The sequence below is a fragment of the Hibiscus syriacus genome, unplaced genomic scaffold, assembly GCF_006381635.1.
Source record: "Hibiscus syriacus cultivar Baekdansim isolate YM2019G1 unplaced genomic scaffold, ASM638163v2 tig00110515_pilon, whole genome shotgun sequence".
Taxonomy (NCBI): Eukaryota; Viridiplantae; Streptophyta; class Magnoliopsida; order Malvales; family Malvaceae; genus Hibiscus; species Hibiscus syriacus.
Genome location: NW_024062769.1, coordinates 1,121,322 through 1,149,158, shown reverse-complemented (window position 1 = coordinate 1,149,158; position 27,837 = coordinate 1,121,322).

Here is a 27,837-nt window from a genome sequence, read left to right as displayed (position 1 = left end):
TCGATGCATGGTGTTGCTCAGTACTCTTTACTTCTGCTTCTAACCTACGCGTGGAAATCATCACATGCTAAGTATATAAATAAAATCGTTTTTATCAATAACTATTGCCCACAATTTTTAATCCATGAAGAACCCAATATAGGAGTCAAATATTGCACAATAGTGTTGAGGTCGAGCCTTGCTCACCTAATAATGCACCGTAGTGCTGAGGTCGGGCTTTGCCCATCTAACTTGTACTATGTGTCTTTATTTGACACTCTAGTACTACTTAAATTTGCAGTTGCTAAACTCTATGGCATGCCATTAATACCACTGAACCTCAATAACATACTTGGGCATCTAGTCATGAATTAAATCATCTATGGCAACGTATAACCATGTAATAAACATTAAGGCAGTTCATACCCAAAATAACATCCATGTCAAAATTTCATGCTGATAAAACAAGGTAGACTTGTCGCTAGTCTTCCTGATGATGTATAAAACATCTATGTAAAATGTCATGCATGTATTGCATTCACCTCGACACTTTATATATATCAAAAGATGTGCCTCACTATGTTCCACACTAGATCCTTTTATATTCGATTTGCTTCGATCACAAAATCAATCACAATATGAACAAAATCACAAATTGATATCGATACATATGTCAGTATTGTACAAACATAAACACATCTCCAAAACAAAATCCATAATATACTTGAAACTTATTTTCTACCAAACTTCTTAACACTTAATAATTCATTTTAATATTGGCACCAACTTTTGCAATTTACACAAAATTGTCCTTCACCATTTTATCACTTAAATTTTTAATACCAAAATTCCAGCATTGAAATTATTACCATCCAAGTAATTTTACAAAGGCACAATTACATTTAAGTACCCCACCTATACGAATATTGAAATTAAATAACCAAACTTTTCAAATTTCCAAAATGGTCATATTTTAATCTTAACACTAATTTCAATTCCAAAACAGTAATTTTCAGCATAGTACATAAACTATTAGATAATTACACAACCATTCATAACTTTTCTAAAATTGTTATATTGGTCCCCCAACTTTCCAAAAATTACATAATGGTCACCAAATTTTTCCAAGGCTTGTAACATACTTCATACATCATTTCCAGCCCTTATAACATTTTTCCATAATTTTTCTCACTCAAAAATACCATGCTCGAATGCTTTAACCTTTAAACCTATGTTTTCATATTTTTGCTAGATTTTGATTCGATTCAAGCTTGAATCGAATCAAAATCAACCTTACAACATCTCTGCAATCAAAACCCTAATAAACTCTCATCAAAACACAAAGTTCTACAATTTTATCTTTTGGCCGAAAATCACAGAAGCATTTCTAGGAAGTTTGAACATGTTTTAATCATAAATCAAGCTTGAAAATGTATCTACAACCTCAAAAAAATTTGGATTTACATCAGTTTCATGAACTCTATTGTGAACACAAACCCTAAGATTTGGGATCTTTGAAATCAAGCAAGTTGAGCAAGCATAAATGGCACCAAAATATAGCGTTTTTAGAATATATCACTTTTCTATTTCCAAAGGAAATTGCTTAAAAATGGAAACCAAAACTTTTCTCTTGCCTTAGGAGGTTCACGGCAACTTGGAGAAGATGATAACAAATTGGCATGAATTTTATATTAATTCCATGCTAATTTATCTTTAATTTAACCTATAATGAATATTAAATTTATTTAATTTGGAAAAGACCAATTTACCCTTAATGAAATTTCATATTTACCATCCAACCAAGAAACCTCAACCTTATCATCTTCTTAAAATCAAAGATGAACAAACAAAATCTTACTTTACTGATTTGCGCTTGCCTTTTTTCAAAAATTACAATCTTACCCCTTTAATCCAACAGTCCATATTAAACATGAAATTAAATCTTAAAATCCAAAGATTTATTTTATTTTCCAACATCTTAAATGTGAAAATAATATTTTTTAGGTCTAACTTATGATCATTCAGATTTTCCTGAATTTTCTATTCGATCTGATTTAACGAAACTTTCCTCAAAATTCATTGATTTATAACTTTTATTAAAAAATCCATACAAAAAATCTAATTCATATTGAAACAAATTTCTTGAAGTAAACTATTTATTTACGGGAAAAATTGTAACCTTTTTAAAATTACCATTTTGGTCCCTTAATTTTTCTAAAGTTTTTACTTTGGTCACTAAACTTTAAAAAAAATTATTTTGGTCACTTTTCAAAATTTGGGGTATTATAACATTCTTCACAAAAAACCTTTCATCCTTCTTCACTTTATGGAATCAATTATTTCGATTTCTAACATTAACAATGATTTTTTCTATTATGCTTATTTCTCTCTTATAGAAATTTCGAGAAGTGTTAGGTGATCCACCTAACGAATTAATATCGGAAAGAGAGAAACAACACCAAACCGATCTAATTCAAGGTTCCATCATACCCCATCAAACAAACAATCTCGAATGAACCAAAGAGTTAGATTTTCTGCAAAAAGGCTACATCCAAAAAAGCCTTAGTCATTATGTCATCTCAATGATGAAACACGATTTAAACCACTCCACAAGTAAGTATGTTTTTATCTATGTTGATGGTATTATTATCTACTCATTTTTTTGTTGACCAAATTCAAATACTTGGTTAAAAGACTGAGGTAAGAAAAACATAGTAGAAGATGCATTATTCTAAAGGTACACTCTTACCTCTCAAACGTATAATATTATTCTGAGAATTGAACATATCAAGGATGTATATCATGATAATTCAGAGATTTCTGATAAATATACTCAGTCTTATAAAAGTGATTTTAATGAGTTCTATTTTGTAGATGATTTTCTTTTAAACTAAATAGGTTTTGTATTCCACAAAGCTCCTCACGAGAATTATTAGTTCCTAAATCATGCTTAGGATACTTTATAGATTGTTTTCACCAACCACTTGACATGGTTTTCAAACACTCCTTCTCAACCACACACGAGCGAAACCATGGAGAAAACATATGAATTAGTCACAAACAAAGACAGGAGTGGATGGCTCCATGTTGAATTTCAACACAAACCCCATGTTGCAAGACTAGTTTACAAAAAAGGATTACAAGAAAACAAGAAATCGATTCCAACAAGGAAGAAACCTCAACTAAAGTGCATAAAGACACATCATATTGATCTAGGTAAGTGTTTTACAATTTTCCCTTTCAACACGTATAATTCTCTTTCTCTTGGATTTTCAAATTCGTAGCTGAATCCTTTTAAGGAGAGGGGGAATGATATATGCACTAGAGTCCATAATGATTACAACACATGGTTCTTTGGACTAATGTTTCTACTCAAACCTATTAGAAGAACAAAGTCTCGAAGATTCAAAGCATGCCTATTCGGTAAGTATGATGTGAATGAATGCTTTAAAGATCCTAATATTTCTCCCTTTGATGTTTTATATTCAAGGGATGATGATACATGCATCACAAGGCTCACATCAAAGGAAGATGGACTAACACTTCCAATTGATCCACACGACTAGAAAAGAAGAACAAAATAGTAGTAAACTTTCAACGACTTTTTGAATGGGATCCTGATGTTATTTGGTCAACTTATCTTTTGGAGTTACAACCGACTGTCTCTTAGCTTTCCAACGGTTCTTGAATCACATCAATATGATATCGAGAACTCAATATACACTCATTTTAGTGAAGACAACGCATGCAAAAATTCTTATACGAGATTTTGTAAATATTACGAATTTTTAATTTTTTTATTATTTGTAATATAATTTAATATAGGATGATGCATTATCTTTTAAGATTAGATTTATTATTTTATTGTGAATTAAGATCGAGTTAAAACATTATTCTTAATTTATTATTTGTTTTATTCATTAGCTATTTAGGGCTTTTAGAACTCCTCTACTATAAAGGGGGCTTCATTCAACTTTGTAAACACATCTTTTCTTGAATACAATACATTAAGATTTTTCTCTTTTGCAAGTAGTGATACTTGCGCCTTCGAAGCTTCTTTCCATTGAGTTTTTTTTCAAGTTCTTTAGAGAAAGATCTTCACACTCTGTTTTGCCTCTTCATTGTGGTTAGGAGGGTTGGTTAGAGTCGTATTATCGAGACTACCTTTACTTTGTGACTAGGAGGTTTCAATAGGATATTTATCCATCTATCTTAATCTTCCACAAATCAATTATCATTTTCCTCCATTATTGTCACCCACCTCCATTGGTTAAGTTTAATATGTTCATTACATATTTTATCTTTATTGTTCTTTCAATTATCCTTGTTTATTATTGTCTTTATTTTATCTATCTCTTTTATTACCCTTGTTTCCATTGTCTTAATCTTTGTTTCATTGTCTTAATTTCCAACAACTCATCCAAATACCAACATCCTTTGTCGCCGCCCATAATATCCCATTCTTTGCCTCTCATTATTTGATTGAGTCTAGAGATTTCTAGGTTTGATTCTTCAATAAAAGAAACAATCCATCATCCGCTATAGCATCTCTATTAGGCGGGGAGGGGAAGAATACAGTGGTGGTGGATAAATTAAATATAAAATCATTGTTTAAGGATCTATTTGATATTTTAGAAATAGTTTAGGTGTAAAATTAAATTTTTATCTTTTTGTTAACATTGCCACATAATCAATTTAACGGGGATGGTAGTAGAGTGATCATTTTGTTACAAATTGATAACGTTAGTAACCATTTTGTTACAAATCAATACTATTAGTGACCAATATGTCACTTTTGAAACTTCAGTGGCAAAAACATAAATTTACTCAAACATTAATGACCTTTTGTAGTTTGCCCATAAACTAATACGAGGAATAGAATGAAACAACCATAATATAGGGTAGTTAATCAAACAAAAATCAAAAGATCCTAACATGGAACTAAACTAAAACGGGGAATAAATAAAAAAATCAAGAAACAACCTAGATCTAAAGTGAAAATAAAGTAATATTTAGCCTAAAACATAAATAAGGGACTAAAATAGAAGGAAAAGAAAATTAATTATCTAAATCATAACATGAAAAATAAAACATTAATATGCAAGCAAGGATCAAAACAAAAACCAAATGAAAATTCAAAGCTGAAAATAAGAGAAAGTAAACACAAAATTAGTGTCCATGCCCTATATAGGAAATATATCCTTTATCAACGTACGAATTCTCCTCGAGTTAGGGTTATTGTGCAGTTTTCTCTAAACTTAAATGGCATTGTATGAAGGCGCATATATAAGCCTATGCTTGCGGCAAAAATACCCTAAAGTCTATAATTTAAACATTTCTCTCTTCTCAAACCGTGAGAGAAATATAGAGCCCTTTGGATATCCTAGAGGTTTGAGTTCTAGAGGGAATGCTTTCGCTCGTCTGGCCACTCACCAATGGCCGCCTCCACCAATGCTCATCAACAACCATGAAAGCATGAAGAAGAGGAAAAAAAAGACCTTCTTTAAGCCTTCAAGCCTATAATCCCCATATAAAAGCCTCTAGATCTCTTCCTATATACCCAAAACACTAGATTTAAAATAGGGAAAGAAATCAGCTCCAAAGATATCTAGTTTCTTCCCTTTTTCATCTTTCTCGATCGTTTACCTCTCTGATTTATTGTGTTTGAAGCTCATTTTTTTACAATAATATTCTTTCTCGCTAAGAAAATCACTATTTAACTCTGTATATTTATTTATGTTTTATACACTCAAACGAGGGGAGTCCTACAAAAATATGCGCCTATAAAATAAAGGCTGAGGAGCTCTACCAAAATCAAAGGCCTCAGTATTAACGACTTCGTAAAGTGTATTAGAGGGTAACCACTGGTGACTTGGCGGAAACATTTGTATGGTTGCTGGAGTGAGACTGGGTCTGGGCAATAGTTGAGGTGAAGATATACAAGTGGGCTAGATTTTGTTGTTGCTATTGTGGAACTCCTGAAATGAGTGGGACTACCGACGCATCTCATACGAGACCTGGGTGGTTCAAGTGTTGCACATGCTCTGGGGAATTGACGAATCTAGGGCCATCTGGACTATTAAATATCAAGCTAGATCTATTGACTAAGATCCAACAACGATTGTTGTAGATAAGAAACTCAATGGTTTCTGATGACCCTAAGGTGTTTGGGCTAGTTGAGCTTTTAATCAACCAAGCTAATGTCCAATTGGGTTTTATAACCTAGCTTGACATTTAAGTTATGATTTGTTTATAATTGGTTCTTTGGTTTAATGGAAACGACTTATAATGTATTCGGCTTTTACTCTAATATTTAATTTGGGTTTCATTATTTTATTCTTTTTCTTTGTTTGATCGAAACTATAAAACAAATAAGAGAAATCCCGATGGTCTTGCATGAATCGAGTGGAGCAGTTGGTTTTCGGCCTTTTAAGTGGTTCTCTCATTGGGTGGAGGATAAGGAGTATGTTAGATGGTTAGATCTGTTTGTATGGAAGGTCGGGGTAAAGGGGCAGGATTTTTGTTGAAAAAGGTAACAGTAGCCACAAAGGAGTGGGCCTTGTAATCCAAATGTTTGGATCCGAAGTCAACTGTCGAAATAGAGAAAAAACTTGAATCATTAGAGGTGGCTGCACTAAACTCGGCTGGTAACGATGGGACTCAAGGCGGGCGATCTAAATACGAAGTTTTTTCATCTTACAGCTTTAGTGAGAAGACGTACGAATTTCATTTCAAGGATTTGCATAGGTGACAAGGAGGTCAAGGATTGGAAAGCGATCTCTGAGGTGTTCGAGAAGCATTTTCGAAAGAGCTATAATGAAGTTAACACATTACGAGTGAAAAGATTTAATGTCCAGCTTAAAAAACTTAGCTCATCTTCAATAAAAGCAATTAAAATCCCTTTCTCTGAAGAGTAAGTGTGTGCCGTGATTAACTCGGTTGATAGGTCCAGGGCCAGACGAATTCATTCTGGATTTTTTCAAGAGAAACTCAAGGGGGATTTTTTTCAAGTAGTGGGGGATTCCAAATTCGCCTTCATTTTAGGTTGTCAAATTATGGATTGTGGGCTCATTGCAAACGAGCATATCGATGATTTGCATCGTCGGAGGAAAGAAGCTGTCATTTTAAAAGAGGATTTTCAGAAAGCTTACAAAGCTTTCGATTAGGGATTCCTAGATGTTATATTGAAACATATGGGCTTCGACAAAATATGGAGACAGTGGATGAAGATCTTTATATCGACCGCCTCCATTTTTGTCTTGATCAATGGTGTCTCCACAAAGCAGTTTAAGATTAGCTGAGGGTTTCGTCAGGGTTGCCCGTTGTCTTCGTTTCTGTTCAACATAGTGGTTGAAGCGTTGAGTGGCCTTTTCAGGATGTTAGCCTGCTGTTAATACAGTATGTGCGTGTAGGGGCGGTTAGTCTGTGAGGTTGGTTAGCTAAGTTAGTTAGTCTGTTAGATGGTTAGTGGCTAGTTAAACCACTCTTATAAATGTAGTGTACCAGTTGATATGAATGCAATGCATTTTCTTTACTGTGTATATTTTTTGTTATACACGCTTCCTAATATGATATCTTTCGCCGAGCATTCTAGGGATCACTTGTAAGCTTTCGCTGCTGCTTGCTCTCGATAATGGCCATGAAGTCGTCCAAGAATTTTGCACACAAGAAAGTGAGTATTCTCCTTGATGAGATGAACTTTCTGCTGTGGAAACAGCAGATATTACTCACGGTTCGAAGCCACCGTCTCGAACGATTATTAATCGGTGCCTTGAAGCCACCACCGGAGACATGGAAATGATACCTATGTGTTAGTATATGTTGATGACATTGTCATCACCAGACAGTCTACTAGCAGAATACAAGAGGTGGTACAGTCGCTTAGATAAAGGTTCTCGCTCAAGGACTTGGGCATGCTCAGCTATTTCTTAGGTATTGAAGTGCATCGATCATGGGATTCCATTATACTGAGCCAAAAGAAGTTCATTCTGGAACTACTGGAAAAGTCTGGTATGACAGGAGCAGCTAGCTGTGGAACACCGATGTTTTTGTCTTCCAAATTGTCAGTGAATGAGGGAGAGTTGCTTTCTAATGCCACAGAATATCGTAGTATAGTTGGCTCTTTACTGTATGTATGTCACACGAGTCTAGACCTAGCATATAGTGTTTGGAAAGGTGGCACAATTTATGCATGCTCCAAGAGAAACTCATATGGTTGTTGTCAAGAGAATATTGAGGTATCTGGTTGGATCGGTTAATTATGGGCTGATGTTTCAACCAGGAGATGACTGGCTATCTGTTGCAGCGTTTGCTGATGCAGATTGGGGAGAAAATGTCGATGATCGACGATCGATCTCGGGCTATGGTGTCTTTGCTGGTAAATGTCTTGTTGCCTGGAGCTCGAAGAAGTAGAAAACGGTGTCAAGGTCGACAATAGAAGCCGAGTACAAGTGTGTAGCAGACACTGCTGCTGTGGTAACCTGGGTTGGTGCTCTGTTTAATGACCTCGGGTTGCAACAACGCCAAGAGCCAGTGATCTAGTGTGACAATACAGTGGTTGTCGCAATGAGTGCAAATCCCATCTACTACTCCCAATCTAAGAACATTGATATGGATGTGCATTTTGTACGGGAGAAAGTTGTAGCTGGACAATTATTAGTAAACTACATACCAGCTGAGCACCAGATTGCAGATGGTTTCACCAAGGCCTTGTCAAAATCTGCCTTTGAAGAATTTCAGAAAAATGTGTGTGTAGTGCCTGTTGTATTAAGTTGATCAAGATAGGAAAAGTAGAGGGAATGTTAGGTTGCTGTCAAGAGGAAAAAAGGAAGAGCAGGGGAAATGTTAGACTGCTGTCAATGCAGCACGTGCGTGTAGAGGCGGTTAGCCTGTTAGGTTGGTTAGCTAAGTCAATTAGTCTGTTAGATGGTTAGTGGCTAGCTAAACCACTCTTATAAATGTAGTGTACCAGCTATATGAATGCAATGCATTTTCATTACTGTTTATATTTTCTGTTATACACGCTTCCTAATACAGGAAAGTGGTTGGAGAAGGGCTGATTGAGGGTGTATGTGTTGGATTGGGTGATCTTATTTTCTCATATTCAGTTCGCCGATGATTTAATCGTGTTCGCTGAAAAAAAAATGGATTCTCTAAAAAATATCAAAAGACTACTAAGAGTGTTTGAAGTGGCGTCGGGCCTCAACCTGGATCTTCGCAAAACAAAGTTGTTCGGCATCAATATGGAAGAGAACATTATAGTAGATTAGGCGGGAGTAATCAATTGTGGGTGGGAAAAACTCCTATCTACTTATCAAGGTTTTCCACTGAGTCACGCGAGAAATTCCTCAGAGATTTGGAAGCCGATCTTGGATCAATTCCACTCGCGACTTGTAAGTTGGAAAGGCAAGTATCTTTCCTTCGGTTACTCTCGTTAAGTCCATTCTTGTTTCAAATGCCCTGTGGTGTGGCAAATAAGGTAAATAGTGCAATTGAAAACTTCCTCTGGGCACGAGTAGCGGTAAGTCAATCCATTGGGTGAATTGGGAGAGAATCTCTATGCCAAAAAGTCAGGGTGGTTTGAGGTTAGTCGACCTTTGGTTGCGAAATCAAGCCTACTAAATAAGTGGATTTGGAGGTTCGGTCGGGAACCCGAGAGCCTTTGGAGAAGAGTGTCAAAGTATGGGTTTAAGGAGCATTCTCTACTCCCGGAAGTCGTACATCCGAAGAAATCGTCATGGGAATAGAGGAATATTTGTAAGCCCTTGTACTTGGAAACTGATGCTTTCTAGCGTGACTTGAGATTGTTAATTCGTGATGGTAAAGCGATTGAGTTCTGGGAGGATTATTGGACTGATGTTCCAAGCTTAAAAGTAGTTTCTCTTAGAATATTCAGCGTGGCGGTCAAGAAGAGTGGCAAAGTAGCAGAATTCAGAAGTAAATGAAATGGAAAGTGGGAATGGAACATTGAAATTAGAGGAATCTTTTTCTCTTGGAAAATTAATAGTTGGGACGCTTTTATGCGAACGATCAACAAAGCTGCGCGCAGGTGCCTTGACGTTGACAAAGCTACGTGGATTGGGTCCTCAAACGGTCAATACTTTTCAAGGAGATTCTGTTCAAAGGTTACCGAGGAGGGTGGAGCGTCGGATAAGTATTGGAAGCTAGTATGGGCTAATCTCATTCCCCCGAAGGTGGAGTCCTTTGTTTGGCGTGCAACCCTTCACAGAATTTCGATGCTTGTGGAATTGTCGAAAAGGGGAGTTGTTAGTTTGGACGTGAGTCTTTGCGTGATATGACTAAAAGCAAGTGAATCGTCTAACCGTCTATTTTGCTGTTGAAAGGTAGTATGGCATGTATGGCAAAGATGGTTTTCAATGTGGAATCTACATTTTGTTTGCCTGGGTGACTTTAAAACATCACTTATATCATGGGATGGCCAACAAGTAAGAAAATCTAGTAAAAAGTTATGGAACATTGCTTTCTTTGGTTTTGTTTGGTCTATCTGGCTAAGTAGGAATGATATGGTATTTAAAAGGTGTAGCTTCGACGCGGTTGTGGCTAGGACTGGTTTTTGGAGCAAATCGAGCTTGCCTAACTTCTTTGGTTGTTGTATGGATGGTTGAGTTCTAGTGATTCAAGTTGTGCTCTTTTATGTATGGCTCATAAAAAGTCTCGTTGTGGTGTTACGAATTATGTGGGTTGGGGGTGTGGGGGCGCAGCCCCCGCGGTACGGTACAGGGTTGATTTTGTAATTATGTACCAGGGTTTTCTATTATAAATAGAGATGTAACCTAGACCTAAAATATCATTGAATAAAACTTCTAGCGCCGCCTAGGCACCGAGGACGTAAGCACATTGCCGAACCTCGTAAAATTCTCGTGTTCTTTCGTTTTCTTTACCCGTTTTCGTCAACAATTGGTATCAGATGTCAGGAGCAAATTTCGAAGTCGCGAAATTCGATGGTCAGGGTAACTTCGGATTATGGCAAACGAGGGTGAAGGATCTATTGGCGCAGCAAGGGATCTTGAAGGCTTTGCGACCTACAAAGCCGGCGTCGATGGATGAGGAAGATTGGGAAGAATTGCAGCAGCGAGCGGCAGGAACCATACGATTATGCTTGGCGGACGAGGTCATGTATCACGTCATGCATCTATCGTCTCCAGACGAAATTTGGAGGAAGTTGGAAAGTCAGTTTATGTCCAAATCCTTAACGACAAAACTGTATCTGAAGCAGCGGCTGTATGGGCTGAAGATGCAGGACGATCACGATTTGGCGCAACACGTGAATGTCTTCAATCAAATCGTTTCTGATCTGGCTCGGCTTGATGTGAAAATTGAAGATGAAGACAGAGCGATGATTCTGTTGTGTTCGTTGCCTTCCTCTTACGAACACATGGTGACTACTCTTACATATGGGAAAGAGACTATCAACGTTGAGGAGATTACTGCAGCCTTGTTGGCTCACAACCAACGGAAGCAGAATGCAGGGGAAAGCTCTCAAGCCGATAGCTTATATGTCAAGGGTAATCGAGATCGTGGACGGAAGCCAGAGAAGGCAGGGTCCGGGAAGCGGAATTCCAGATCCAAATCCAGGGATAAGAAGACGATTCACTGTTACAAGTGCAAGGAGGCGGGACATATGAAGCGAGACTGTCCGAAGTTGAAAAAGCAGACCGATGAGAAGCGTGATGGCTCATCCAAGTCTGTGAACGTGGTCGAGGATGATACTTCTGATTGCAGTGAGGGTGATATGCTTTCTATTTCAACGACACAATTGACGGATGCTTGGATTCTTGATTCTGGATGTTCTTATCACATCACGCCAAATAGGGAATGGTTTTCGACATACAGGCCGGTTAATTCTGGTTCGGTTTATTTGGGTGATGATCGATGTTGCAATATTGTTGGTATTGGTGATGTCAGAATTAAGATGCACGATGGCTCCGTTCGGACGTTGAGTGGTGTTCGACATATCCCAGACTTGAAGAAGAATTTGATTTCCTTGGGCACTTTGCACAAGAATGGTTTTATCCCTAAGGCTGACGAGGATAGGGAAACCATTCGGATTGTTAAAGGAGCATTGACTGTGATGAAAGGCAAGATGACTGCAGGGAATATCTACAGATTGTTAGGGAGTACCGTTGCAGGTGGAGTTCACTCTGTTGAGTCATGTGATGATACGACAAAATTGTGGCATATGCGCCTTGTTCATCTTAGTGAACGTGGTATGGCAGAATTACACAAGAGAAACTTGTTGCATGGTGTCAAAAGCTGTAAGCTCGATTTTTGCAAGTATTGTGTTCTTGGTAAACAGACTAAAGTCCGTTTCAAGACTGCGAAGCACACAACTCAAGGGATTCTTGATTATGTGCATTCTGATGTATGGGGGCCTTCCACGACATCGTCTTTGGGTGGATCTAGGTACTATGTTACTTTTATTGATGATTTTTCACGGAAAGTTTGGGTGTATTTTTGAAACAGAAATCTGAAGTTTTTGAGAAGTTCAAGTTGTGGAAAGCTGAGGTAGAAAACCAAACAGGACGAAAAATCAAGTGTTTGCGGTCTGATAATGGTACGGAGTACACAGATTCACAGTTCCTACAATTCTGTAAGGAGCATGGGATTCAGAGGCATTTTACAGTGCGCAAGACACCACAACAGAATGGTGTTGCGGAACGAATGAACAGGTCGTTGAATGAAAGAGCCAGATGTTTGCGGTTGAATGCGGGGCTTCCCAAACACTTCTGGGCTGAGGCTGTTAACATGGCGTGTTACCTTATCAACAGATCGCCAAGGGCATCGCTGGCTGGGAAAGTTGCAGAAGAGGTATGGACTGGTCATGATGTTAGTTTTGATAACTTACGGATTTTTGGTTGTCCTGCTTATGTGCATGTACCTGCTGATGAGAGATCCAAACTTGATGCAAAATCGAAGGAGTGCATTTTTCTGGGTTACAAGAAAGGTGTCAAAGGATTCAAGTTCTGGGATCCAGTTGCGAAGAAAGTTGTGATTAGTAGAGATGTCGTTTTTGATGAACAATCCATGTTGCAGCAGAAGCAAGACACGACAGTGGTGGATTTCGAGCAGTTTCCAGTTGAGAAACCAGAAACTTCTCAACCGACTTCTGGTGGTTCCACTACGGATGATTTGCAGGATTATAGTCTCGCCAGAGACAGGGTGAGACGGACGAATATAAAGCCTCCGAACAGATTGAGTTTTGAAGACTTGGTATCTTTTGCACTTATTGTTAACAGTGATGATCCGGTTACTTTTCATGATGCCGTTACTAGTCAGGAAAACGACAAGTGGATGGCAGCCATGGTTGAGGAGATGGAGTCTTTGAATCACAATCGCACATGGGAGTTAGTTCCTCTTCCTGAGGGTAAGAAGCCGATTGGTTGCAAATGGGTGTATAAGAAGAAACCAGTAGTAACAGAAAAAGAGGGGGAGAAGTTCAAGGCTCGTTTGGTAGCGAAGGGTTTTTCACAGCAGAAAGGAGTTGATTATGATGAATCTTTTCTCCTGTGGTCAGGCACACTTCAATCCGAGCAGTACTTGCATTGGTGGCTAGTTGGGATTTGCATTTAGAGCAGATGGATGTTAAAACTGCTTTTTTGCATGGTGATTTAGAGGAGCAGATCTACATGCGACAACCTGAAGGTTTCACTCAACCTGGAAACGAGCATTTAGTTTGCAGATTGAAGAAATCTTTGTACGGGTTGAAACAGTCTCCGAGACAGTGGTATAAACGGTTTGACTCCTATATGATCAAGATTGGCTACAACCGATGTGAGTATGATTGTTGTGTCTATGTTAAGAGCCTTGATGATGGTTCTTTTATTTTTCTATTACTGTATGTTGATGATATGTTGATTGCTGCGAAGAACATGGATGATGTTATCGGTTTGAAAACTTTATTGAGTCAGGAATTTGATATGAAAGATTTAGGTGCTGCAAAGAAAATTCTTGGAATGGAAATTTGCAGGGACAGAGACTCAAGGAAACTGCGGCTATCTCAACGGGGTTATGTTGAGAAAATGCTAGAAAGGTTTGCGATGAGCAGCGCGAAACCAGTTAGCACTCCATTAGCGAATCACTTTAAGCTCTCATCAGAACAGTGCCCTAAGACAGATAAGGAAGCTGAAAATATGGCAAAGGTTCCGTATTCTAATGCTGTTGGCTGCTTGATGTATGCGATGGTATGTACTCGTCCTGATTTAGCTCATGCTGTTAGTCAAGTTTGTAAGTACATGTCTAAACCTGGTAAGCAACATTGGGATGCAGTCAAGTGGATCTTTCGGTACTTAAAGGGTACTGTGGGACATGGAATTGTTTTTGGGAGTCAGCGGGATAATCCTTTGGTTGTAGGATATGTGGATTCAGATTATGCAGGTGACTTGGATAATAGAAGATCTACGACAGGGTATGTGTTTACTCTTGGTGGAGGGCCTATTTGCTGGAAGTCTACTGTTCAATCTGTCGTGGCACTATCTACAACTGAAGCTGAATACATGGCAGCGGCTGAAGCTGCAAAAGAAGCTTTATGGCTTACTGGTTTAGTGAAGGAGTTGGGTGTTCAACAAGGTGGAGTTCAGTTGCTTTGTGATAATCAAAGTGCTATTCACTTGGCTAAGAATCAGGTGTATCGTGCTAGAACTAAACATATTGATGTAAGGTTCCACAAGATCAGAGAGTTGGTTGCATCTGGAGAGGTTTGTTTCAGAAGGTACATACTGATGAGAATGCCGCTGATATGTTCACCAAGCCAGTTACGACAGACAAGTTCAAGCATTGCTTGGACTTGTTGAATGTTTCGAGTTGTTAAAGAAGCATGGTAACCCAACCCACATTGAAGTTTCCAAGGGGCAGGATATTCGCCAAGGTGGAGATTTGTTATGTATGGCTCATAAAAAGTCTCGTTGTGGGGTTACGAATTATGTGGGTTGGGGGTGTGGGGGCGCAGCCCCGCGGTACGGTACAGGGTTGATTTTGTAATTATGTACCAGGGTTTTCTATTATAAATAGAGATGTAACCTAGACCTAAAATATCATTGAATAAAACTTCTAGCGCCGCCTAGGCACCGAGGACGTAAGCACATTGCCGAAGCTCGTAAAATTCTCGTGTTCTTTCGTTTTCTTTACCCGTTTTCGTCAACATGCTCTTCTGTGGGGGGGTTTTACCTGGGTGGTTGATTATGTTGCATGTGTTCCACTATGGCGCTCTTGATTGCCTCTAGCGTTGCTCATAGAATGAGTTTGCAATATGTAAGATACATGGGTCTATTAAATTGCCGAATCACGATCTTATGTGGGAAGGCTTTGCATTGGTTCCTGTCGCGCCTATTCTCATTGAGCATTAATTTTGATGCTGCAACCGCTCCTGGGTGGTGGCGTGGTTTTGTAAGACCAAGGTTCACATTTCTCAAAGTTGGGGTATCTCAAGTGAAGTTCTGGGGCTTTGGTGTGAAGTGGCTAAAGTCTTGGTAAATTTATTCTTTTGTTCTTAGGGTATGGGTGTAAGTATTGTTGCTTGTTTTTTGGGCCAGAACATGTTACCCCTGTTTTGGTGGCTTCAACCAATAGCATTATCATAATGACATCGATTCGGTGTACTCTTTTTCCTCCACCTATGTTTAGGGAGGCTGTTTAACGAGACCCGTATCGATGTATCGTTTTGTATGTCGTTCCCTACCAATGCATACAAAACCTTCTCTTTAAAAAAAATGAGTTAAAATATTCTGCAATTTGGGTTCAATTAGTGCCTTGTAAATCAAAGTTCCTCAACCGGTTCAAATGGTCTATTTTCTCAAATAACTAAAACATAATAATCGACTTCAATAAATCTCTCATGTTTGAGTAAAACTTGATCCAATCTTCAATGCTCAGAATACCCAGCAATCAATTCATAATTAAGTCCAAAGTCATATTCCTCGTTCATGTTTAGTCTAAAATTATTTAGAAAAAATTAAGGTATTATAATTGTTCCCCTTTGCTTATTATCTTGAAACGATAATGGAACAAAGAAAAATAATGTCCAATTTTACTCGGTCATGTTGCAACTCATTTTTCTAATATCATTAACCTTATTCGGCCTTCAGTTGATCTATTCCATCGCATTTTATTGATTAATTTGTTTCTTTACATCTTTACGTAGATAAGATTGAAATTATTTTCGTTGCCATTTATTAGCATATTTTAGGATTAATTTATATCATCTGAATTTTAATTCATTTTTCCTTTTTTTATATGAAAATATTATATTAGATATGGATGATTGACTCGTCTGGGACTCAAAGACGATATTACTCCTCCATTTGAGGTTGCTTAGTCGCCTTTGGATGATTGACTCCTTTACACACAAAAATCATATTAATGACGACATTGCTCCTTTATTTGAGTATGTCTAAAAGTATATTATAACTAATTCTATAAAGATTACTCAATCCTATTCTATCAACATCTATAAGTTTTATTTCATCATTGAAAATTTTCACGATTGTTCTTAAACAACCAGTTATGAATAAAATCAGAATTCAAATTCATTATAATTATCGTAGAATTGTTCTTAATGAAGCTAAAATGCAATGCAACAACCAGTGACGAAGCCATGTAGGCCCCGGGGCCACTGTCCCCAATTTTCTTTTACCATTAAAAAATAAGGATAATTATCAATTTAGACCTTAAAATTTTGTTTTATTTTAATTTTGCCCCCATTTTATATTGTTAAGTATATTTTGCCCCTGAACTAAAATCCTGACTCCATCCTTGGCAACATCACAATAGTAACCTATGCTTTTGTTAAAAATAAATGTCACTCGTTAATATCATTTTTAGTTTTGTAGTGTGCATCCTTTCCCGTAGGTTTTGATGCTATACTCGTATATTTCTACTCAAAGTTCCCCAGTTAGGTTTATCTGTATTGTAGTCAAATCAGTACTTGTTGTTTAATTTTATCTCAATATGTTGAAGAGTATATGTTTGGTCATTAATCTTGTAACTTGAGTAATTTGATATGTAAAGCAATTATGCTTGTAAAAGTCATGAACCATCTCATACTTGAATAATTGTGATCTTGTATTGTTTTGACCTTATAGGTGAGATTAAACTTCATTTATTGAATAATCTACCTTTCCAGTATCCGATTATACAAGTCATACATCTAATTTAGGTCTCCTTGCCTTTGTACCTTGTATGATATCAATATTCTTTAAGTTATGTTCAAATCTAGTGTGTTTCTCGACTAGTTTTACACTTCTTGCATTGATTTAAAAATGTATGATATGATTGATGTTTTACTATTTTGGATCGCTTGAGTGCATGATTCAAATATGTATGCAATGATTGAATATGCATGGTATATTTGATGTATCACTGTTTTGGATCGGCCGAGTGTGTGACTACATCCTGAATGTATTGGTTTTTCTTTTTACTTGTGCAATTAAATAACATGTTTATCTTCTCATTTAACAATAAAATGCAATCCTTAAAGTATGAATCTTGCATCCCGGCGCTTCTAAATTGATGAAACTCTGGTAAGGTAATGATACTCATGTCGTAGCTTGACATACATGCATGTTGGGATTGTGTTGGTGAAAGTTTAGTGGTGCACCCTATATGACTGGTAAATACATAGTCCTATTTTGGTGGACCTACTTTATATGGTAAATCTACTCTGTGCATCTATTTTTCTTATTAATATGAGATAATTACAATATAGTATATGTTCAAAGATAATTATCAACCATTTGATATTAAACTTTCATACCCTTAACATTTCCAGTGCTTGAACCCGAAACCTCAAGAAATAACAACACTACTGAGGTCACTCAATTCGTACTTAGTGGATCTATTTTGAGTGAGAGTGATAAATTCACTCTTATTTTGGTGTATCCATTCTGATGAAAAATCTACTTTTGGTGCATTTGTTTCAAAGGGAAATTCACATTATGTAGGTCGTAACAATGTTATGGGTTATAGGGAATCTCTTTATCTTCGTCGAGACGGTGATGGTATTAGTAGTATATATCATGCATATTAATTGTACCCTGCTATTTTTGTATGTCTAAATTTGTATTTTCTGTGATGCTTGGCTTTATCTTTTTGACTTAATGGTTTTGTCATCTTGTTATACCACGTCTATATTCTAATATAGCTTTTAATAATATATTATTATTTTTAATATGTGAGATTATATTTTATTCGGATGTAGAGTCTTAGACCACATTGAGCTTCACAGCTCAACCTTTTTTCGTCTTTCATTCCGGGAAACTCAAAGTCTTAGGTTCTTGATCATAGTATTAAATTGTAGTTGTGGTTGCCATCGCGGTTACGGTCGCAAGTGTTATAGACGTTATCGTGTGATTTTTTTTTTCAAAATATAACTACGTTTTATTTTGCGAATTTGGCTTGCGATATCATAGTGATCTTAAAAAATGTTACGATACGACAATTACATTACGTTGCGATTGCACTTTAATAATATGCTCTGATTAACATCCGGAGAATTAGAGTCCTGGTTAGAGTATTAAAATCAATGACAGTGTTATTTTTTATTTTTAGATTGTGTCATTGATTTATGTACTAATTTGTGTTTTGAGTTATTCATGCATATATTTTAAAGTTTATATGTTTTTCCTAGGGTTTTATAACTGTTTTGGATGGATTTTTTTTATAAATGACTTTCCATGTTGCTTTGGTGACGAATATGGCATCCAATATTTAGTCGTAACATTTCGGTTGAGTGTTATACTTTTTGTTTCATCTAATTATTTTTTAAAAGATCGAATCTAATATTACAATGGTTTTTATTTTGATTATTTACAGTTAAATATAATTACTGATTTAACTAAAATAATAATTTAACATGATATAATAATATTTTTAATTCTCATAAACTTACTTATTTGATCAAATTGATCCTATTTCATCACAACTATAAAAAAGATTAAAAAGCTTTTTAATCGTGACAGTAAACTTTATAAAAGTCCAACGGGCCCAATAAAAATAATGTGGGCTTGGCCCCTCTCCAAATATCTTTTTGTAGTTATGGAAAAAAAAAAGAAACAACAACTCTGTAGAACAAGGGGATTGATTCAGAAAAAAAAATCAGAAACTTCAAGGACGGAAGGTAGCTAATTGCCAACCAATAATTATAATAAAATTCGTATAGAAACTTGAACCACTCGACTAGAATAACTCAACTTGACAAAAAAAATTCAAATTAAGTTAGAATTGTAAAATACGACTCATCAACTCGAATAATTCAAAATTCTTTAACATAACTCGACTCGATATAACATTCATCTATGATTCAAATGGCAACTAACCATGAGTTGAATGGTCAGCTGCCAAACACAAACGTCTGTTTTCGGTTGATAAAAATAATGATTTAATGAATGTCATAACTTTTTATATTTTTGTTTTAATGTAAGTTGTTTTATTTAATATATCATAAAATTAAATAATTTATATAAATTTATTTTTAATATAAAATATCATGTCTAAAATAGAAATTTTATCATTTTAAAAATATTTTCTAATAATAATATTGTAACACCCCAAATTCTAAGCTAGTAGTTTCAGGTTTACCTAAGAGATATGTGGACCTCGTGAAGTTTGCACTTAAATTCATTAGACTGAGTGTGGACTTAATTGGATGTGAATTGCGCCTGATTGGCCATAGAAATTGAATTTTTGCATAGAAGATAGATGATAAGGGACCAAAATTGCAATTTTTCCATTTTTTGAAACATGATAAGCCATTTATCTTTCTTCAACTTCTTCTCTTCATTTCATTCTTTTTCATTTTGTTCTCTTCTTCCTCTCCAAGTACCATAGCTAATGGTAAGTCCCTTTAGCCCTTTTATACTTATTATAAACTTCAAATACATTCCTAATCCTTCCAACAACCTTGTTTTTAATATTCAAAGCCTTAGGTTCATGATTTACTAGAGGGAGTGGGGGTTGAGCAATCAAGTCTTTGAGGAAAGTGGTAACTAGCTAAAGGATCTTCATTTTTGGATTCTAACAGTAAGGTAGTGAATTTCTAATCCATTGTTATGTTAAGGCTTTCATAATCATGCAGATTAGTTGAGATTTGGGTAGTTAAGCATTTTAGGGTTTTACTTGATTTATGTCATACATGATGTTTTTGTTGAGTAGATTGTATTTTTTTAGGGTGCTAGATGACCCTAAGTCACTTCCCTAAGCTTTAGAACATGATTTGGGATCAAACTAAGACCTTTTGAATGATTCTTGATTGTTTTTTGAGCTTAAATAAGTCAATTATGGGTTCCTATATTGGATGAACATTATTGATACTGAATGAATTAGGATGATTTTTATGCAGTTTCATTATAGAGTATCGATACCGAGGGAAGGAGTATTGATAACCCCTTAAAAAGGATATATTTTGTGCCTTTTTACTTAGGTTATTTGTTGTTTAAAAGCCCATTTCATTGCATATAGTTGCATTTCGGTCCATGTAGTTGTATTTGGTGGTGATGTTTTGCTACAACATTTTAATGATAAAATTGACGTTGCTTAAAAAGAAGGGTTGTGTTTTTCTAATAATGTGCAGGCACTTGAAGCTGAAGGGAAATGGAGAACTACTGAAGTTGAAGGAGAGTTGGAGAAATGTTACAACATTCTAGACAACATTTTTGGGCGCATAAAAAGATAAAAAGGACGAAGATATTTTGCTTCCAAGCTGTCCAACCTACACTTGAATTATCTACAATTTTCAGTGTGAGCCCCACCTGCTAGCCTTGCCTACCCTTAAATGAAGGGAATGATATCATAGGGTACAAATGGAATTTTATGCACAAAACCCTAGGTGGCCCTTAGTATAAATAAAGATACTCTAAAATTAATGAGGGCCTTTGGAAGGTGTGAGTTAAGAGAGAAAAAGAGGCGACAACACACATTTCCTCTATTTTTCTTTTTTTCTTCTTCATGGTGTCCTCCATAGCCAAAGTCAAGGCGATAACAAGATAGGCCTTTGAGAGAAGCTAGCTTTGCCAAGGTCGTTCAAGGAAGTAGTTCAAGCTCATGGCAGCTCACGTGTTTTGGAGTTTCCTTCTCTTTTTGTGCTTTCATTTCTATTTTCTTTGTGGGTTTTAATGGAATGAATAATGATGATGGGTGATCTTAACCCGCCATGAACTAACTTATTTGGCACGAATTTTCTTAGATGATTATGATTTGTTTGAATGAATGTTTATGTTTTCAATGTTTAAATATTGTTTTGTTCATTGTATGAATGTCTAGAATTGTAAGAACTTTCAAGAGTTAGCCATTTTTTATGTTAGAATGCTTAATATCAATAGAGCTAGGCTAGATCAACTTGAACAATAAGGATGAGCTGGCAAGCAAGGCTCTAACATGTCTCAGAGATAAAGAGAGGGTTTTAACGACTAAAAGGGGTAGGACTTAGTCGATAATACTATGTTGTAGTTTAGCTAAGAGGTATTGACATAGCATTTTTCGTTATCAGATATCTTACTAGAGATAGCCTATGAATATTGTAGCAAACCTTGTCGAACATCATACTTATGGAAGATGGGAACCATTCTAGATACAAAGCGTAGGATTCCTTAGTAAGCCTAGCCATTTATCCTTCTTGTAGCTTGGTTGTGTGAGGTTGTCAAGTATCTTAATTTATACTCTAGTGCTCAACTTTATTTTACCTTAGCATTCTTTACTGGTTGTCATAGCACTTCACCCCATACTTCAATATTTTTCAATAGCATTTCCACACTCACCATACCTACTACATTGCCACAATATTCATACTCAATTGTTCATACCATCTATACTTCATTAGTTATATTTAGGTGCATCAACTCTACTTTAAGTTCTTTCAATCCCCATGGAGACGATACTCATTCACTATTATTACTTGTATGATTTTTTATAGTTACACAGTTTGCATGACAATATAGTACATTCACACACGCAACAAGTATCGATACTACCTTTCTCGTATCGATATTGACAGTATCTAGTATCAATACGAGGCTATTTTTAGCAAAACATAAGTTGTTTTTGATACCGATACTTAAGGGAGTATCAATACTAAATAGAGGGTATTAATACTCAAGTGGGTATCGAGAGGAGACCATATTGGCATAATACTATCAAGTGTCTTCAATCGAGCACGTAACAAGTAGTTAAAAACAAAAGATCATTATGGAAGATGTACCAACAAAAGATATAACAAAGTAATCAAATTTCGTAACAGAGGAACCGTGTTCTACAATAATATCAATGAACTGAAGAGATACAAGATGTCCCTCCAATTCAAGGGTGAATTAAGAGAAAGCGTGATAAGAACGACAATATTACCACTACCAAACATTGGACCCGATTAAAGTATAGAGCTAGCAAATACTACATCAAGTAAACATCAGAAATAATAATTGTCATAAAATCATTAACCACATAGAGACCTCAATAGAGACAAAAATGACTAAAATCTCTTGAGTGTTAAATGACTAGAATAAAGAAATTTAATAAATTAATAGATATATAAGACTAATAAACCCTTGCATAATGTTCTAGATGAAGGAACGAATGAGATAACAGTTAATTAGGTGCGTTGAGCTATACTAATATAAAGCTAGGCTACCTTAGTTATCTTAGTGGGGAATTGATAGTTAGGTGTGACCTTTAGGCACTTTATATGCATGTGTAATTGCATCAGTACAAAAAAGATGCACAACCGATGTTATGTGATTATCGGGTTTGTTAGGCTCGATTAAGTTCAATCGATCAACCGAAATATGCAAAGAGGGGGTGAATTGGCTTTTGAAGTTTAGGGAGTAAGGAGTATAAAAATAGGAAAATTTGCACAATGCTTTATTGTGGTTCAACTCTCTCAATGAAGTCTACATCCACTACATAAGCTCCTCACTTAGGATTTTCCAACAAATCCAATAATTTGTTCTTTTTTTCAAGGATAAAAAATAACCTTTACAAACTCCCTAGCTTTTCAATGGCTTAGCTAGAACCAAAACCCTTTTACAAAAGAAAATAATTGTAAACAAGAAACCTCTTAAAAGGAAGGTGTTTACAAAATTAAGCTCACTAAAACACACACTATTTACAAGAGAAAGAAAAATAAGAATGAAAAAATCTTCTCTTTTGTTTGATTGTTTGGATAGGTGTTGTGTACCTTCTTCAAGTGTCTTGAACTTGTTTTTATATGTTGGAATGAGTTACTAACCGTTTCTAGCCATTTTGGAAGGTTTAGAGTCATTGGAAGACTTTTTGCACACAAAAGTTTCGAAACTCTGGAAAGTTTCAAAACTCTCGAAAGTTTCAAAACTTCGAAAGAGTTGCCAAAGTAAAAAAACTTTAGGGAAACTCTTGAGATAGTTTCAAAACTCTTGAGATAGTTTCAAAACTTTTACACATTTTAAGGTTTTGATTGGACTTTGAATTATTTTTCAAAATTTTGAATAAATTCAATTTAGTTCAACAAATATTTATCCTTATTTGTTATATCAAAATATAAGTTATACAATCTTCCGCTTTTTGATATAACAAAACCTTTGAAAAATGGCTTTTTACAAAAGCTCCCTCTTATCAAAACATTTAAAGAAAAAGAGAAATATTTTAGAAAATATTAAAGGTCCCCCTTTTTCATTCTTGAAATCGAATTTTTCAAACCTATACTTCTCCCCTTTTGTTATAAAAAATAATTCAACCATTAGGTTCAAAATAACAATGGAGAGTAAGTAGAGAATCTTAGCATTAAAATCATTTGAAAATCAAAAGCTCCCCCTCAACAAATGCATTCCAAACAAAAATTTAACTTTAAAAGATTGACACTTAAAAGACATTGAAGTTCAGCATAGATGAACAAACATGTTAGTAGAAATTGAAATTCAATATATTCAAGTCTAATATACTTTATGAAATAACAATTGTTGTTTTTAAGTGCATGTGCATGAAATTGTCAAAAAATGTTATGCATTTGAAAAATTGATATCAATTGTTAGAATGATTTCATTTGTAATAAATCACATACATAAACATTTAAATCATTTAAATTATTTAAAATCAAAACTAATGCATGCTTAAACTAAATAATCAACCAATTATGCATGATAATCAAATAAGCTTAGAGGTTACTCATTCCATATCAAGTATGGCTAGAGCATTTGAGTATCTTCACTTTCATCTCTATTGCTCCTATACACTTACAAGAGACATTTATGTGGATTTTGGTATCAAAATTGCTTTGGATCCTTGAACGTTACTTTCAAAGCCCCTTGTTCCCTTAGGAACCCATACTTGTCTAATTTTAAAATATTTTCCTTTCTTTAAAGGACAAGCGTGTTCCATATGACCATGATAATGTCAATGTCAACATTTTGCCATTATGAAACTAGATGAATTATTTAAAATGATTTCTTTTTCTTTTGTTAAGCATTTAAGATTAACTTTTAAATCAAAACTTTATTTTTAAAATTTTTCAAATTTTATTTTTGAAAGCTCTAAATCATTTTTCAAAGTTTCATTTTGATTTTCAAAGTCTATTTTGTTTTAAAAAATCGTTTTCAAATTTAAATTTTGAAATCATTTTCTTGTATTTGGAGTTCATGGTCTCAAACTACAAACATAATTCATCATATGCATATTGTAACTCATCAAAAGAATATGAATCAAATTCATTTGAGTTAGAAGATACCCTGGGCTCTTCAAGAGCCATTAAGCAAACCACCTTAGTTGGTTTTTTTTTTCTTGTTTCCATGGATTCCTTCGAGCTTATTCCAAGCTCTTTGGCATTTGACAAAAAGAAACTCCTCTACACATCGGGACCAAATTCACAAAATGACAAGTGCATGGACTTAGCATTTTGTGGAGCTTTCTTCCGTTCTTGGACACCCCACTTCTTCATTTTCTTCTTTGGAGAAGAGTAGCCATTCTCGGTCATCTCCCATGTATGAAGATCATTAGATTGGATGAATAACTTCATTAATTTCTTCCATTGACGGTATTTGGCTCCACTGAGGTATAGAGGCTTGTTGATTGGTTGGGAGTCTTCATTGTAGAACGAGCCAGAGGTAGAAGCCATCTTCTCGATTACATCAAAAATAGATAGAGCTTATTCAAGGATCATCTCAAGACTGTTAGACCTTTTAATGAGTCAAGCTCTGATATCAATTATTAGGCTCGATGAAGCTCGATCGATCAATCAAATATGCCAAGAGGGGGTGATTTGGCTTTTTAAAGTTTAGGGAGTAAGAAGTATAAAAATAGGAAAATATGCACAATGATTTATAGTGGTTCAAGTCCCTCAATGAATTATACATCCACTACCTAAGCACTTCACTTAGGATTTTCCAACAAATCTACTAATTTGTTATTTCTTTTTCAAGGATAAAGAGATAACATATACAAACTTCCTAGCTTCTCAAAGACTTAGCTAAAACCAAAACCCTTTTACAAAAGAAAATAATTATAAATAAGAAACGAGTCAAAGGAAGGTGTTTACAAAATTAAGCTCACTAAAACACTCATTATTTACAAGAGAAAGAAAAATAAGAATGAAAAACTATTCTATTGGGTTTGATTGCTTGAATAAGTGTTGTGTACGTTCTTCAAGTGTCTTGAACTTGTTTTTATTTGTTGGAATGTGTTACTAGCCGTTTCTAGCCATTTGGGAAGGTTTTGAGCCGTTGGAAGACTTTCTGCACACAAAGTTTCGAAACTCCTCGAAAGAGTCACTGGAAAAATATGATCGTTGAGGCAAAGTATTGAAACTTTAAGGAAAGTTTCGAAACTCTTGAGAGAGTTTCGATACTCTTGAAAAGTATTGAAAGTTTTTGGGAAATTGTCTTGGGAAGTTTCGAAACGCTTGTAGAAGTTTCAAAACTTCTGGTTAAAATATTTATTTTAAGGTTTTGATTGGACTTTGAATTAATTTTGAAAATTTTGAATAAATTCAATTTAGTCCAACAAACATTTTACCCTTATTTGTTATATCAAAATATAAGTTCTACAGGGTTCCCCCACCATGATCTATCTAAATGCTATGTGAGGCCAAGAGATCATTCACCAGTTTATTAAGAGTTTTACTGATGCTATGTGATACCGGGATTCCCTTAGTTGTCTAGTATTTGATGGGTATATGAAACATACACCTAGTGTGCCATATGTTGTATTTAGGAAATGTACAGTAGTTACAAATATTATGGTTAGAGACCCAATAGAAGTATACTCTTGGCGAGGATCTTGGTAAAGGAATAAGGGAAGCATGAGAATCTTACGTTAGTCATATAATAGTTCAACCTTAGGTATGTAGCACTTAATTATGATCATGTAAGTAAGTACTACTTAGTTGTCTTCTAGTATGCTTATGTTTTGAGACTTATAATACAACTCTATATTGGCTATTATATTGTTGGACTTTATAAGCTCAACGTTCAAATGTTTTTGTTTGTAAGTTTTTAGCTTGATTCGTTCAAGGAGCACTATTATTGCAGGACTTCTAGCATCTCCTCTAGAATATTGTATTATATCTTTAGTGGGCAAGTCTATTCATAGAACGTTACTTATGTTTTTGGATTATCAAACTTTGAGTTGTATTGTTTGATTTAAAATTATATGCCATGGAGGTTCGATTTAAAAAAGTGTTTTTACCATTATTGTGAATGTAAATTTTGGTACCATAGAAAATGTTTTGAAATGAAAGTTTTTAAAATTTAGTGGTTGTCTTAATAGCTCAATGTAGAACTTTAGGCCTAATCGAGTTTAGGGTATTACATTTAGTGGTATCAGAGCGTCAGGTTGAGTTAGTCTTAAGACCCAGTGGTTGATTATATTAAGGTGTCAGTGAATACATGCCCCTACGTACTGAAAGTACTTGTATAAGTTTAGAATCTTAACGGTGTTTCCTTTCTTTATCTATGTTGTAGAAATTTACGATGGATGATAGTTTCGATTGTAGTCTCAAGGATAGATGAAGAGTCAAGCCTCTCATCTAGATAATGTTAGTGATGGGTTCTTTCATAGGAAATACGATCATGGGGTCCCTTTAGGCATGGGAGTTTTAGAGGCGGCTGATAACTCCGTAAAAAGACTTAATTTCCAGTCTTTTCAATTAAGTTATTGCTCGTCTAAAAAGGTATGCATAGCATTTTAGTCACATTTAGTTGTATATAGGTTATTAGCTTGTGGTGGATAAGTTTTTCTTAGACAAGATTTATTTGGTCTGACTGATGCTGCTGAGGAGAAAGGGTTGCTTGGATTGTGTTTTTACAGGAAACTTACAGAGGAAGAACATTTCAGTCGTGACAACGTAAATTTGCAAAGGCCAATGGAACATATGAGAACGTGAGGAGCATATTTATCTCACCAAGGCAAGATTTATCTGAAGAAGTCTGAAGCAGGTGTGACAAAAATGCCTATGTCACACGCCAGTTAGATGACCTACTTCACGTGCAAGCAAGCCTTAATTATTCTAACAGCCGTATTTCCTTTAAGTTTGGGCATTTAATAACGATTATTTAAGGAAACTCCAAAAGCATGCAAAGCCCTAGGAGATCTTTCCTTATAAATAAACAGTCGTAGCACCAAAGAAAAGGAGGCAAGGAAGAAGAGAGAAGAGCTTTATCCAAGGTGTGAGCAAGCAACTACAATGCTTCTTCACCGTCTACCCACAAACCTTCAGAAAATTACATTTAAGAGTGAGTTCAAAACCTCACAATTTACTTAACATAATTAAGACTTTAAGCAATAAATAACGTAAACAAAGATTTCTAGTCAGAATTTGACAAAACAGACTTCGAAAACAAATTAAGAAAAACATAAAGATATGTGAATTTATAAAAAAAGTCAACGGTCAAA